Consider the following 11,198-nt stretch of genomic DNA (forward strand, 5'->3'; position numbering starts at 1 on the left):
GGAAAAGAGAAAAGAAGAAAGGAAAACTTAGAGGGAAGGTAAATTGATTAAGGAAGGGATTAGTCCTCAGCAATCTAAGGCTATACAAAAATATCTGTAGCTCTTTTTGAGGTGGCAAAGAACTGGAAGCTGAGAAGTGTGTCCATCAACTGGGCAATGGCTAAATAAGTTATAAATGTAATGGTATACTATTAAGCAGGAAGAAAAGATGAAGGAGATGGTTTCAGAGAAACGTAGGAAAAATAAACTGATACAGAATGAAGTGAGCAGAGCCAGGAAAACAAAGTGCAGAGTGACCATTGTGTGAATTTAATATAAATTGTACTCCCTCATTTTGTTTGAAAAAAAATTTTTTGATCAGTATTAACCCCACCCTTTGACTGGACAGCAGGCAGCCAGAGTTCTCTTGACTCCCTGGCTCCTGGAAGAGGCTGCCAAGTCCCCAGTGACTTCTAGTATCCACAAGACTGGACTGTGGCCCAGTCTAACCAGAAAGATACAGGAGTGATATCTTAAAAGTAAGGAGACAGGGGACAGCTGGGTAGCTCAGTGGATTGAGAGACAGGCCTAGAGACAGGAGGTCCTGGGTTCAAAGCCTGCCTCAGACACTTCCCAGCTGTGTGATCCTGGGCAAGTCACTTGACCCCCATTGCCCACCCTTACCACTCTTCAACCTATGAGCCAATACACAGAAGTTATGGATTTAAAAAAAAAAAAAAAGTAAGGAGACAGAGAATGAGCCAAGTCTTTTTTGGACTCGAGGGGGTTGGAGATTCTTCCTAGCTGGAAGTGTGAGAAACTCAAATTAATTAGGCTCAGCCATGTGATCCATGAGATTTTCTCTCTGTTTTACTAATAATCATAAATTAATACAGTCTAGAGAATTTTTATCATAACACCATATTATAAAAATGAACAATGAAAATTAAGAATTTAAGAACTCTGATCAATGTAATCACCAACCTTGATTCCAAAGACTAATTAAGAAATGTGCTACCCACCTCCTAATAGCCAATATAAACATTTTATTAAACTTCTACTATGTGCCAGGCTTATATGCTAACCACTGAGGATACAAAAAGAAGCACAAAACAGTCCCTGCCCTTCAGGGAGACCACAATTTAGTGAGGAGCTTACAATCTATTGCAGAGGTGAAGGACTCACAATACAGAATGAGACATCTATGTGTGTAAATACACACACATATACATATACAAGACATGGCCAATCCATGTGCAGTAATTCTGTTTTGCTCAACTATACATGTTTGTAATAGGGATTGTGCTTTTCTTTCATTCTCAACTGGGGAGACAGGTGCAAATTTTTGCTGACTGAAAAAAATAAAATTAATTTTTAAAATCTGATTTAATTTTAAGTTAAAAGCCTATTTTTAAATTTTACAGTATGGATTTTTTTTTCAAGGTAGGTCCAGTTGAAACTACAAATTCCTTAAGCACTTTCAAGGTCCTTTTTTGGAAATCTTTCTTCTTTTCAAAACTACATTGGCATGGTTTCAATTTCACAAGAAATTAAAATGCATATGGAAAAAATTGGCTTTTTCATATTCATTGCCTACACAGAAAAATATAACTATATTCTAGCAAAGGAAAGAAGGCATGAAAATGGTATTTTCAGAGATTCAATCCTGATGTAGATGCATGAAGAAAAAAATGAGGCTGCTATTAGTCACCACTTCCTAGCAACAGCACTGAACTTCAGAAACCGTCTGTAAATAGCAATGAAACAAATGATGGTTTAGGGTGGCAGGATTCCTCAAGTCAAGAGATCTTGGTTCTTTTTAGTACCAATTCTGTTCTAATTGCCCATGCAACACCATCCAGTCTCTTTTACAGAGTTCTATAGATGCCTCTGGCACATATATTGAGTGCCAACTGTCCCCATTGCTGGTGAATGACTTTGCTCAATTCTACCTCCTATCCCCAATAAATGTCCCCTCACTCTCTTCAAAACTTATCAATTCCTATCCCATATCAGGGTTCTCTGCCTTCATCTGACAATCTAAGGGGAAGAAGAAACATGACATATAAGATGTTGAACTAGGCATGAGACCATGAAAATAATTTCCCCTCTCTGTTTTGCTTCTTCAAGGGATAGGCCTAGATAGAGGTTCCTAATTTTATTTGTGTTATGGAAAACCCTCTTTAGAATAACACTTATAAATGCATGCAATTAAATGTAAACGTTACAAAAAAAAACTAATTATATTGAAAGACAAGTTATCAAAATAGTAAAATCAAGTTATTTGGTCTAGACCAGCACGTGTGCCCAAACTGCACCTTCAAGCAGCCTATGAGCTACCTGCATTATCCCAGACAGCAGAGGGAGGAAGTGCTCACAGGCTGCTAGGTAGAATGGCAGAGCATGTAAAAATTGTTCTCAGGAGAGGTGGAAAGGGAAAACAGAACAGCCCCCTCTGGCACACTAGAGCACACATGCCATGCCTTAGCCAACATGGTCTCTAGAAGGTCTCTGTGGTGCCTTTACAGATATCAAATATTTCAGAAGTTCTCCAGATACTGTGTGGCACCAGTATAACAAAAGTAGCTAAACAAGAACTCCAGTTACTATACTTGTGCTTGACGTAAAAATTTTTCTGTATGCTTAAAATTTTAACTGATACTCAAAATTTTTCAGGTTCAATCTCCTTAAGTGTTAAGAAACTTTTAATATATAGTCCATCAAAAAAGAATCTTAAAAGGAGCTCAGCATGTTTCTTTGTGGCTAAATACACTTGTAGAAGCTGTAATCTCCTTCAGTAATGTGAAGCCTATTAAGGAAACACATTAATAAAAAATAATTACTTAAATGGGAGAGCTATTTCTGAAGAGAGCCCTAAACAGGTAACCAAGAAAACCAACATCCTGTCTCCAGTGCAGATTCTAAACTGAAGGTTGAGAGATATTACAAAAATCTGTCAAATAACATGCTGAAATTATGCAATAAAGGACACATCAAACTTAAAGTTTTCCTTCAGAAACTACTGAAGATGGCAAGATTCTCAAACTAACAGCTTGGAAAAGGATGCCCAGGACAGCCAGAAAAGCAAATGATTTAAGAAAAACCAAGAGATTTTTGTGGCTAGAAAGGTACAAAGGACAACATTTGGCTATTGGATGAAAAAAATGAGGAGGAAAGAATGACACCAAAGTTGAAAGGACAATGGCACCCTTGACAGAAATAGCTTGGAAAAAAGAAGTTTATGGGGAAAACATGAGTTATGATGATTTGGATGTGATGAATTTGCAATGCCTATGGGAACACCAGGTGAAAATGTATAATAGTTATGTGGGACTGACCAGTATATAGATGTGGGAATTATTTGCATAGAGATAAGTGAACCCATGTTCACTGATGAAGTCACCAAGTAAAGAGTAAGGAGGGAAACAAGAAAACCTGGGAGAGAATCCACACTAAATACTTCAAATGTAGTGGAAAAAATACTGGCTCTAGTCAGAGAACTTGAGGCCAAATCCCTCTGATGCATACTATTTCTATGAGCTTGAAGACAAATTACTTAATCTTCCTGAGTCCGTTTCCTCATCTATAAAAAGGGGAGGGTTTGAAATACTTCTTCCAACTCTAGGCCTATGATCCTGACTGACTGACTTGTCTGATAGGTCCAAACATAGATTCCTTGGGTATTCCAGTAATGACCTCCCTTAAGTTGGCATTATATCATTAATTATTATTCTTTGGGCCCTGCATTCAATTAATTCCAAATTAATCTCAATGCATTATTGTCTTGCTCTGATCTCCCTATTTTTTCCCCACAAAAAAGAGCATGAGACTGTCAAAAACTCTAAGTAAATTTGTAAAAATAAAAACAAGGAAATAGGGTATTTTTGGCATGATCTAGTCTTGATGACACTTAACTCTGTGCAAACCACTCCCTTTTCTGGGTATTTACCAACCAGCACCTTAGTGATGTGCTCCAGAATTCTGGCAGGAATTAAAGTTGAGCTCACTGGGCTAGAGTTTCCAAAATCCATTGCATTTACCCATATCTAGTACCATTCTCCAACATCTTTCAAGTATCAACAACAGGGGCACAGCAATTATACCTATTAGCCCTTTCAGAAAACAAGTTCATCTTGTTCCAAGACATCATCATGTGTACTTTCAAGAACTATTCCAAGTAACCTTCTAAATGAATAACTTTAAACCAAATTCTGAATTGCCACTATCTGAAGAAATAATGCTCAACTAAACCATCACTAAGGAAATAATACTTCTTCCAAAAACACACTTTTGGACCCTTTTCTCAGTATCTGTTTTGTATTCCATTAGAACATAAAATCAAACACCATTTACACATGTATATGGCATAAACTACTTTGGAAATCAAAAGTTCTAGGTCCCATTTCCCACTCTACCACTTATTCTACTTCTTTGAGGTCTTAAAAGGTTACTTCCCTTAATATCAACCTTAGCTACTTTGGGAACACAAAATATTTAATGCAATTTCACAGGAATTGTGTAGAGCACAGATAAGATTATGTTAAATCAGGTGACAAACACAGGCGAAAGCTTCAAGAACTGCAAGAACCAAATTAAAATCTAATTGGGGTGGAAGGAATAGGACCTAGATGGCTCAGTGGATTGAAAGTCAGTTTTAGAGATAGGAGGTCACTTAAGTAAGTCACTTAACCCACATCGCCTAGCTCTAATTGCTCTTTTGCCATGGAAACAATAGTTAAGGGCTTTTAATTTTTTTTTTTTAATCTAATTGGGAGGGGTAGCTAAGTGACTCAATAGAGAGAGAGCCAGGCCTGGTGACTAAGAGGTTCTAAGTTCGAATATGGCCTTAGACACTTCCTAGCTATGTGACCTTGGGCAAGTCACTTAACCCCCATTGCCTAGTGCTTATAAAACAGTTACTTAGTATCAATTCTAAGAGGGAAGGTATTTTTTTTACTTAATTAGGAAATATTTAATAAAACAAATAAAAATACAATGAAGCATTGATAATGTTACATTTTAAAACCAAGTCAATATGCTGCGAACTACCTACCTACCCACCCAGGGTTTTTTATGTACAGTTTAGTGGCTTCTATTTGAGTTTGACACCATTGATAAGTTCTCTGTAAATTTAGGCACAAAAGGTAAGTTTGAAGCTAAAAGGAAAAAGCTGAACTAAATTAATTCTGGAGGCCCTTTTAAGCTCTATGATTCTAAGACTCATATTTAAAAAGCATTCTCTTTTAAATAAGAAAATGAAATGTTTTCTTTAAAAAATAAAATGAGTGCCCCCAAAATCCATCTTTCATGCTGTACTCATCTTTCACTATAAAATAATCTTGAATGAATTAACCAAATGACTAAGCAGGTTTTATTGCTGCTTCTTAAAATGTGAGAAAAACTGTATCTAACCCTATACGAATACATTACAAAAGCATTCCATTTTTTTATAAAGCAGTATACTTTTTCAAGCATTGAGCTTAAAAATGTATATTTAAACTGGCATTTAATATAGCACATAACTAAGGGGATATATTCTTTAATTCAAAATTTGATTCTAATCGATTGTTTCTGTAAAAAATTTTAAATTTACATAACTTTTCTTTCTTTCCTACAATGGTTAAGTCTTAGTTACCAGTAAGAAAAAGGGAAAGGAGATACTTTTCTGAAAAAGGCAGAAAAGCACATTAGTCTTAATAGATAAGCACAAAAGAAACTTTAAAACACAAGATTCACCCATTTACCTAACAGCCACTAGTAGATAATATTTTCCTGACTCCAAAAACACATAATTTTCTATCTTAAATCAGCTTGCATCAAGTATTTTTTAAACATTTTAGGAGTAATACTAGATAACATTAACTTACTAATAAGATATTCTAAACAAGAATGTATTCATATTTAACTGACCTTGGAAAAAAGTATGATTCACAATTTTAATCATGTACTTCAATCAATGATTCACAATGACATATTTGCATTGCAGTCAGAATAAAGGGGATAACTTTCCCAAACAAATCACTAAAGCTGTGAATATGAAAATAAGTGCCAAGATAAAAATTACATTTAAAAAATAATCAAAATATTAGCCTAGCAACTTAGTGAGGAATTATTTGTCCATAGTGACCCATAAAAGATATGATTTCAAATTATCAAGTTAGAACCAAAAGAAAAGTTATCTCCACTGCCCAAAATCCCTTAATCAGTAATCAGTAGGGAAGCTATGTGGCACATTGATAAATATCCTGGGACTTGGAGTCAAAAGACTTGAAGTTCAAATACTGGCTATGGCACTTGCTAGCATGGGTAACATGGGCAAGTCACTTAAATTTTCAGTCTAACTTCTTAACTATATGACCCTGGGCAAGTCACTTAACCCCCATTGCCTAGCCCTTACCAATATTCTGCCTTGGAGCCAATACACAGTATTGATTCTAAGATGGAAGGCAAGGGTTTAAAAAAAATTTTTTCAGTCTAAGTTTCCTCATCTGTAAAATGGGGGGATAGCACCTACCTCACCGACTTGTTCAAAGTACACAAAACATAGAGGACAAAGCACTAAATAAATGCTATTATCATCACAGAACCTTTCCATTTTTTATGCTCAAGTTCCTACTCCTCTTGGTTCCATAACCCATGGCTTTTGTTTTTTTTTCACTCTTATTCACAGGTTTTTGTTTTTTTCACTCTTATCCACAGGTTTCTCTTCTTACAAGCTACAAAGAACTCTCTCTAGGTGCAGCTAAAAGAATGGAATTCACATGCAAGAATACCAAAAGAGCTTTGCCATCCATAGAGTAAAATAAACAGAAACACACAAACAGGTAAGAACAGAACCACAGAATTAAGAGTTAGAAGGGACCTCAACAATGTTCTAATCCAATTTACATATGAAATAGATTCCCACAATTAATATATCCAACAAATGGTTATCCAGTTTCAACTTGAAGACCACCTTCAAGAGAAGAAAAACCTCCCACCCACCCCTACCTCTTGAGGAAGTCCATGTCATTTCTGGACAGTTCAAATAGTTAGGAAGCTTTTTATTATATCTTACTAAATTTGTCTCTGTAGCTTCCACCCATTCACTGCTCCCAGCTCTCCTTTCTGGGGCCAAAAAGAACGTATCAGATCACTCCTCCATATAACAGATCTTCAAATATTTGTTGATAGCTAACATACCCACCCCACCCCTTCCTGCCAACCCCAAATCTTTCTCAAACTGAAACATATAAGCAACAGAGGAGAAAGCCTGGGCTGGTCACAGGGTAAGAGTAAAATAGATAAAAGGCAACAGAGTACTTTCCACCAGTACCCTCACTAAGAGACTGAGAAAGATGCTCTAGTGACAAACTTATGGGAGGTCAAGTATGAATCTGTCAGTCAAGTATGAATCTATCAGTCAATCAACAATCAATTACAATCTTTCTAAGTGCTGGCAATACAAACAAAAAATCTCTGACTTTGAGGAGCTTAAATTCTAATGGGAGAAAACTACCAGGGGGAATGCAGGGGTGGCAGAGTCCAGGGAATGAGGGATGGATTGACCAGGGCCCTTCCCAAAAATGGGGGTTTCTAGAAGAACTCATCAGTGGAAGAATTCCACAAGAGTGAAGTCTGGAGGCATCCAAGATTTAGTGGCATATAGAACAAGTACATCAGAGTCCACAAAGGAAGTCAGTGGCCCCAGTGTCATCTACAAAGGAAATCAGTGGCCCCAGTGTCATCTACGGTGTCAGTAGCATTCTGGGGACCTCTGGGAAGCTCATTCCACCTCTCTGGCCTATAGTTTCTTTATCTGTAAAAAATGGTCTATTTGGTACCTTGGGAGTCTTCAAATACGCAAATCTATGATTCTATGATCTAATGTTAGGTCTTGTAAAAAGGTTCCAAGATCATGAAAAGGAAAATAGGCTCTGAAAAGAATAGCAAAAGAAGAAAGCAGTTTTAAATAACATTCAATTTAATAAAAAAAAAATAACAAGTAGAATTATAAGGAAACAAAGAGGTAGGAGGAACAAATAGCACCAAAGGATATCAAAAATGACAGTCTAAAGACTCCTATTTTTTAAAACCTAACTAAAAGAAAAAGCTTAAAGAAAATGTCATGTTACCAATCCCATGTCTCTGTGGATTGCCCATTCATTCAGCCAGTAAGAAAATAATAGGGGGCAACTGGTGGCTCAGTGGATTGAAAGCCAGGCCTAGAAACAGGAGGTCCTAGAATCAAATCAGACCTCAGACAAGTCCTAGCTGTGTGAACCTGGGTAAGTCACTTAACTCCCATTATTTACTACTTGCTACTCTTCTGCCTTGGAGCCAACACACAGTATTGACTCCAAGAGGGAAGGGAAGGGTCTAAAAAAAAATAATAATAGCAATTAATATTTGTGTGCCAGAAACTATACTAGGCATTTTACAATTATCTCATTTTATCCCCACTCTGAGAGGGAGAGGCTATTATTTTTTTAACCCTTACTTACTTTCTTAGAATTGATACTAATAATCAGTTACAAGGCAGAGAAGCAGTAAGGGCTAGGAAAACTAGAGTAAATGATTTGACCAGGATCTCTAAGAGGGAGACACAGATCACACCTCTAGGAAGTGTCTGAGGCCACATTTGAACCCAAGACCTCCTCTGTGTCTTTAGGTTTGGCTTTTTATTCACTGAGCTACCTACCTGTCCAATGGGTATTATTAACCCCATTTTACAATTGAGGAAACTGAGGCAAACAGAAGCTAAATGACTTGCCATGGGTAACTCAGGAAATTAAGTGTCTGAGGTCCAATTTAAACTCAGATGTTTCTAATTCTAGGCCCAGGACACTTCACCACTTCACCAGGTAGCTGCCCCATTTATTAAGTACCTATTATGTGCCAGGCACTGTGCTAAGCAGTGGAGAGCTAAAAAGAGGAAAAACATGATCCCTATTCTCTAAGAGCTCAATCAAATGGAGGAGACAACAAATAAATATGATATGTGCAGACAAGTTACTAAATGTAGGAATTAAAAGAAAAAAGCACTTGAGTTAAAAGAGATAGGAAAAGTCTTCTGTAAAAGAAGAGATTTTAAGCAGCACTTGAAGGAAGCCAAGGAAATCCAGAAACAGAGATGAGGAGGGAGAGCAGAGACTGGGCATCTTGTTCATAGAACAGCAAGGATTCAGTTAGTGTCACTGGATCAAAGAGTATGTGAGTGAAAGTAAGATTTAAGAAAGGTGAAGGGGCTATAACAGTGATGGCAAACCTTTTAGAGAGGGAGTGCCAGGCCCCAACCCAAGCCCACCACCCCTTACCCCAGATTGGGAGGGAGGAAGTGCTCCCATTGGGCTGCTGGACAGAGTGGTGGGGGATGTGAAAAAATTTCATCAGGCATGGTGGAGAGGGGGGAGGGGAGCAGCTCCACCCAAATCTCTCTGCTTTTCTAGGAACTGGGGAGGGTGGGGAGGGGGTATTGTCTATGCCCACAGAGAGGACTCTGCGTTGCCATCTTTGTAGAATATGAAGGGTTTTGAATGCCAAACAGAGGAGTTTGTTTTTGATTCTAGAGGCAAAAAGGAGCACCTGGAGTTTAACAAGTAGGGAGAATAACTGTCAGAACTACGATTTAGGAAAATCATTTTGACAGCTGGAGGATGGACTGGATTAAGGAGAAACTTAAGGCAGGCAGTCATCCTCAGGCTATTACAAAAGTCCAAATGTGAGGTACTGACCACCTGTACCAAGATGACTGAGGTATTAAAAGAGAGACAGGGTTGTATTGAAGAGATATTGCAAGGATGAATTCATTACTATTCACTGGAAGAGTGTGACCTGGTCAGATCTATTCAATCATCAAGTATTCATTAAAGCACCTGCCAAGCCTGGGGGTCCAAGTATAAATGAAATAATTTCTACTCTCTAGTAGCTTACATTATAATAGAGAAGACAAATACATGTAACCACATATCTGTATATGTTTAAGCTATAATAATAACAATAATGGCATTTACATGGTGACTATTGTTTAGTTTAAAAATTCTCATTCTCTCTCTCTCTCTCTTTCTCCTCTCTTCCCCCCACCCAGACCCTTTTTCCCTACCTAACTTTCCCTTTCCTAACTAAATAAAAACCTAGCTATTCTACAATAAGTGCTACCTGATCTTTATAGAGCTCCAAAGAGTTCCGGTCACAATTTCCCCTACCAGGGCTAGGGGCTACCAGCTGGGCTACCTTCCTTCCCTTCCTCTGGCTTTCCGTTCCTCCTCCTCCTACCTTCCTCCAATCACCCACCTCACATTACTTAGAATAATTTTTAAACAACACACTACTATGGACCAGACACATAGGAAGCACTATATAGCTATATAAATTCTACAATTATTATTAATATATAGTTAATAAAAATAAAAACATACAAAGTAGTTAAATACAAATTGTTTTGGGTGAGAAGGCACTAGGCAAATCCAAAGGACTGAGAGATCAAAAAAGGATGCATGCTTAACTTGTTTGATCTATGACTTAAGAGAAGAATTCTAAAAGAAGTAGGTAGGCATTAAAGGAATGTGGAATGGCCAGTACCAAGACACAGAGATAGGAGATGGACTATCTTAGATGAGGGGAAAAAAGAATGCAGTTTGTCTAGACTATAGAATATGGGAAGGGGAGTAATATACAATGAATAGTCAGTCAATAAACATTTAAATAAGGACTTTGTGCCAAGTACTGTGATAAACACTGGAGAAACAAAAGCAAAAAGAAAGTCCTTCTGCTCAAGAAAATCACAGTCTAATTGGGAGTGACAAAATTGGAACAATTATGTACAAGATAAATTGGAAATAATCATGAGTGAAGGTACTAGAATTAATGGAGATCAGAAAAAGTTTCTTGTAGAATGGAGGATTTTGACTGGGTCTTTAAAGAAACAGGAGGAAGAGATAAGAAGAGCATTCTTAACATAAGAAATAACTAGTGAAAATTACCCAGAGGAGATGGAACGTCTGGTTCAAGTCAAATAAACAACATTTAGCACCAAATAAAGTAAAAAGATGGGTGTTGATCAAATCTGGCCTCAGACACTTCCCAGCTGTGTGACCTGGGCAAGTCACTTGACCCCCATTGCCTACCCTTACCACTCTTCCACCTATAAGTCAATACACAGAAGTTAAGAGAAAGAAAGAAAGAAAGAAAGAAAGAAAGGAAGGAAGGAAGGAAGGAAGGAAGGAAGGAAGGAAGGAAGG

The sequence above is a fragment of the Gracilinanus agilis genome, chromosome 6 (assembly GCF_016433145.1).
Source record: "Gracilinanus agilis isolate LMUSP501 chromosome 6, AgileGrace, whole genome shotgun sequence".
NCBI lineage: Eukaryota > Metazoa > Chordata > Mammalia > Didelphimorphia > Didelphidae > Gracilinanus > Gracilinanus agilis.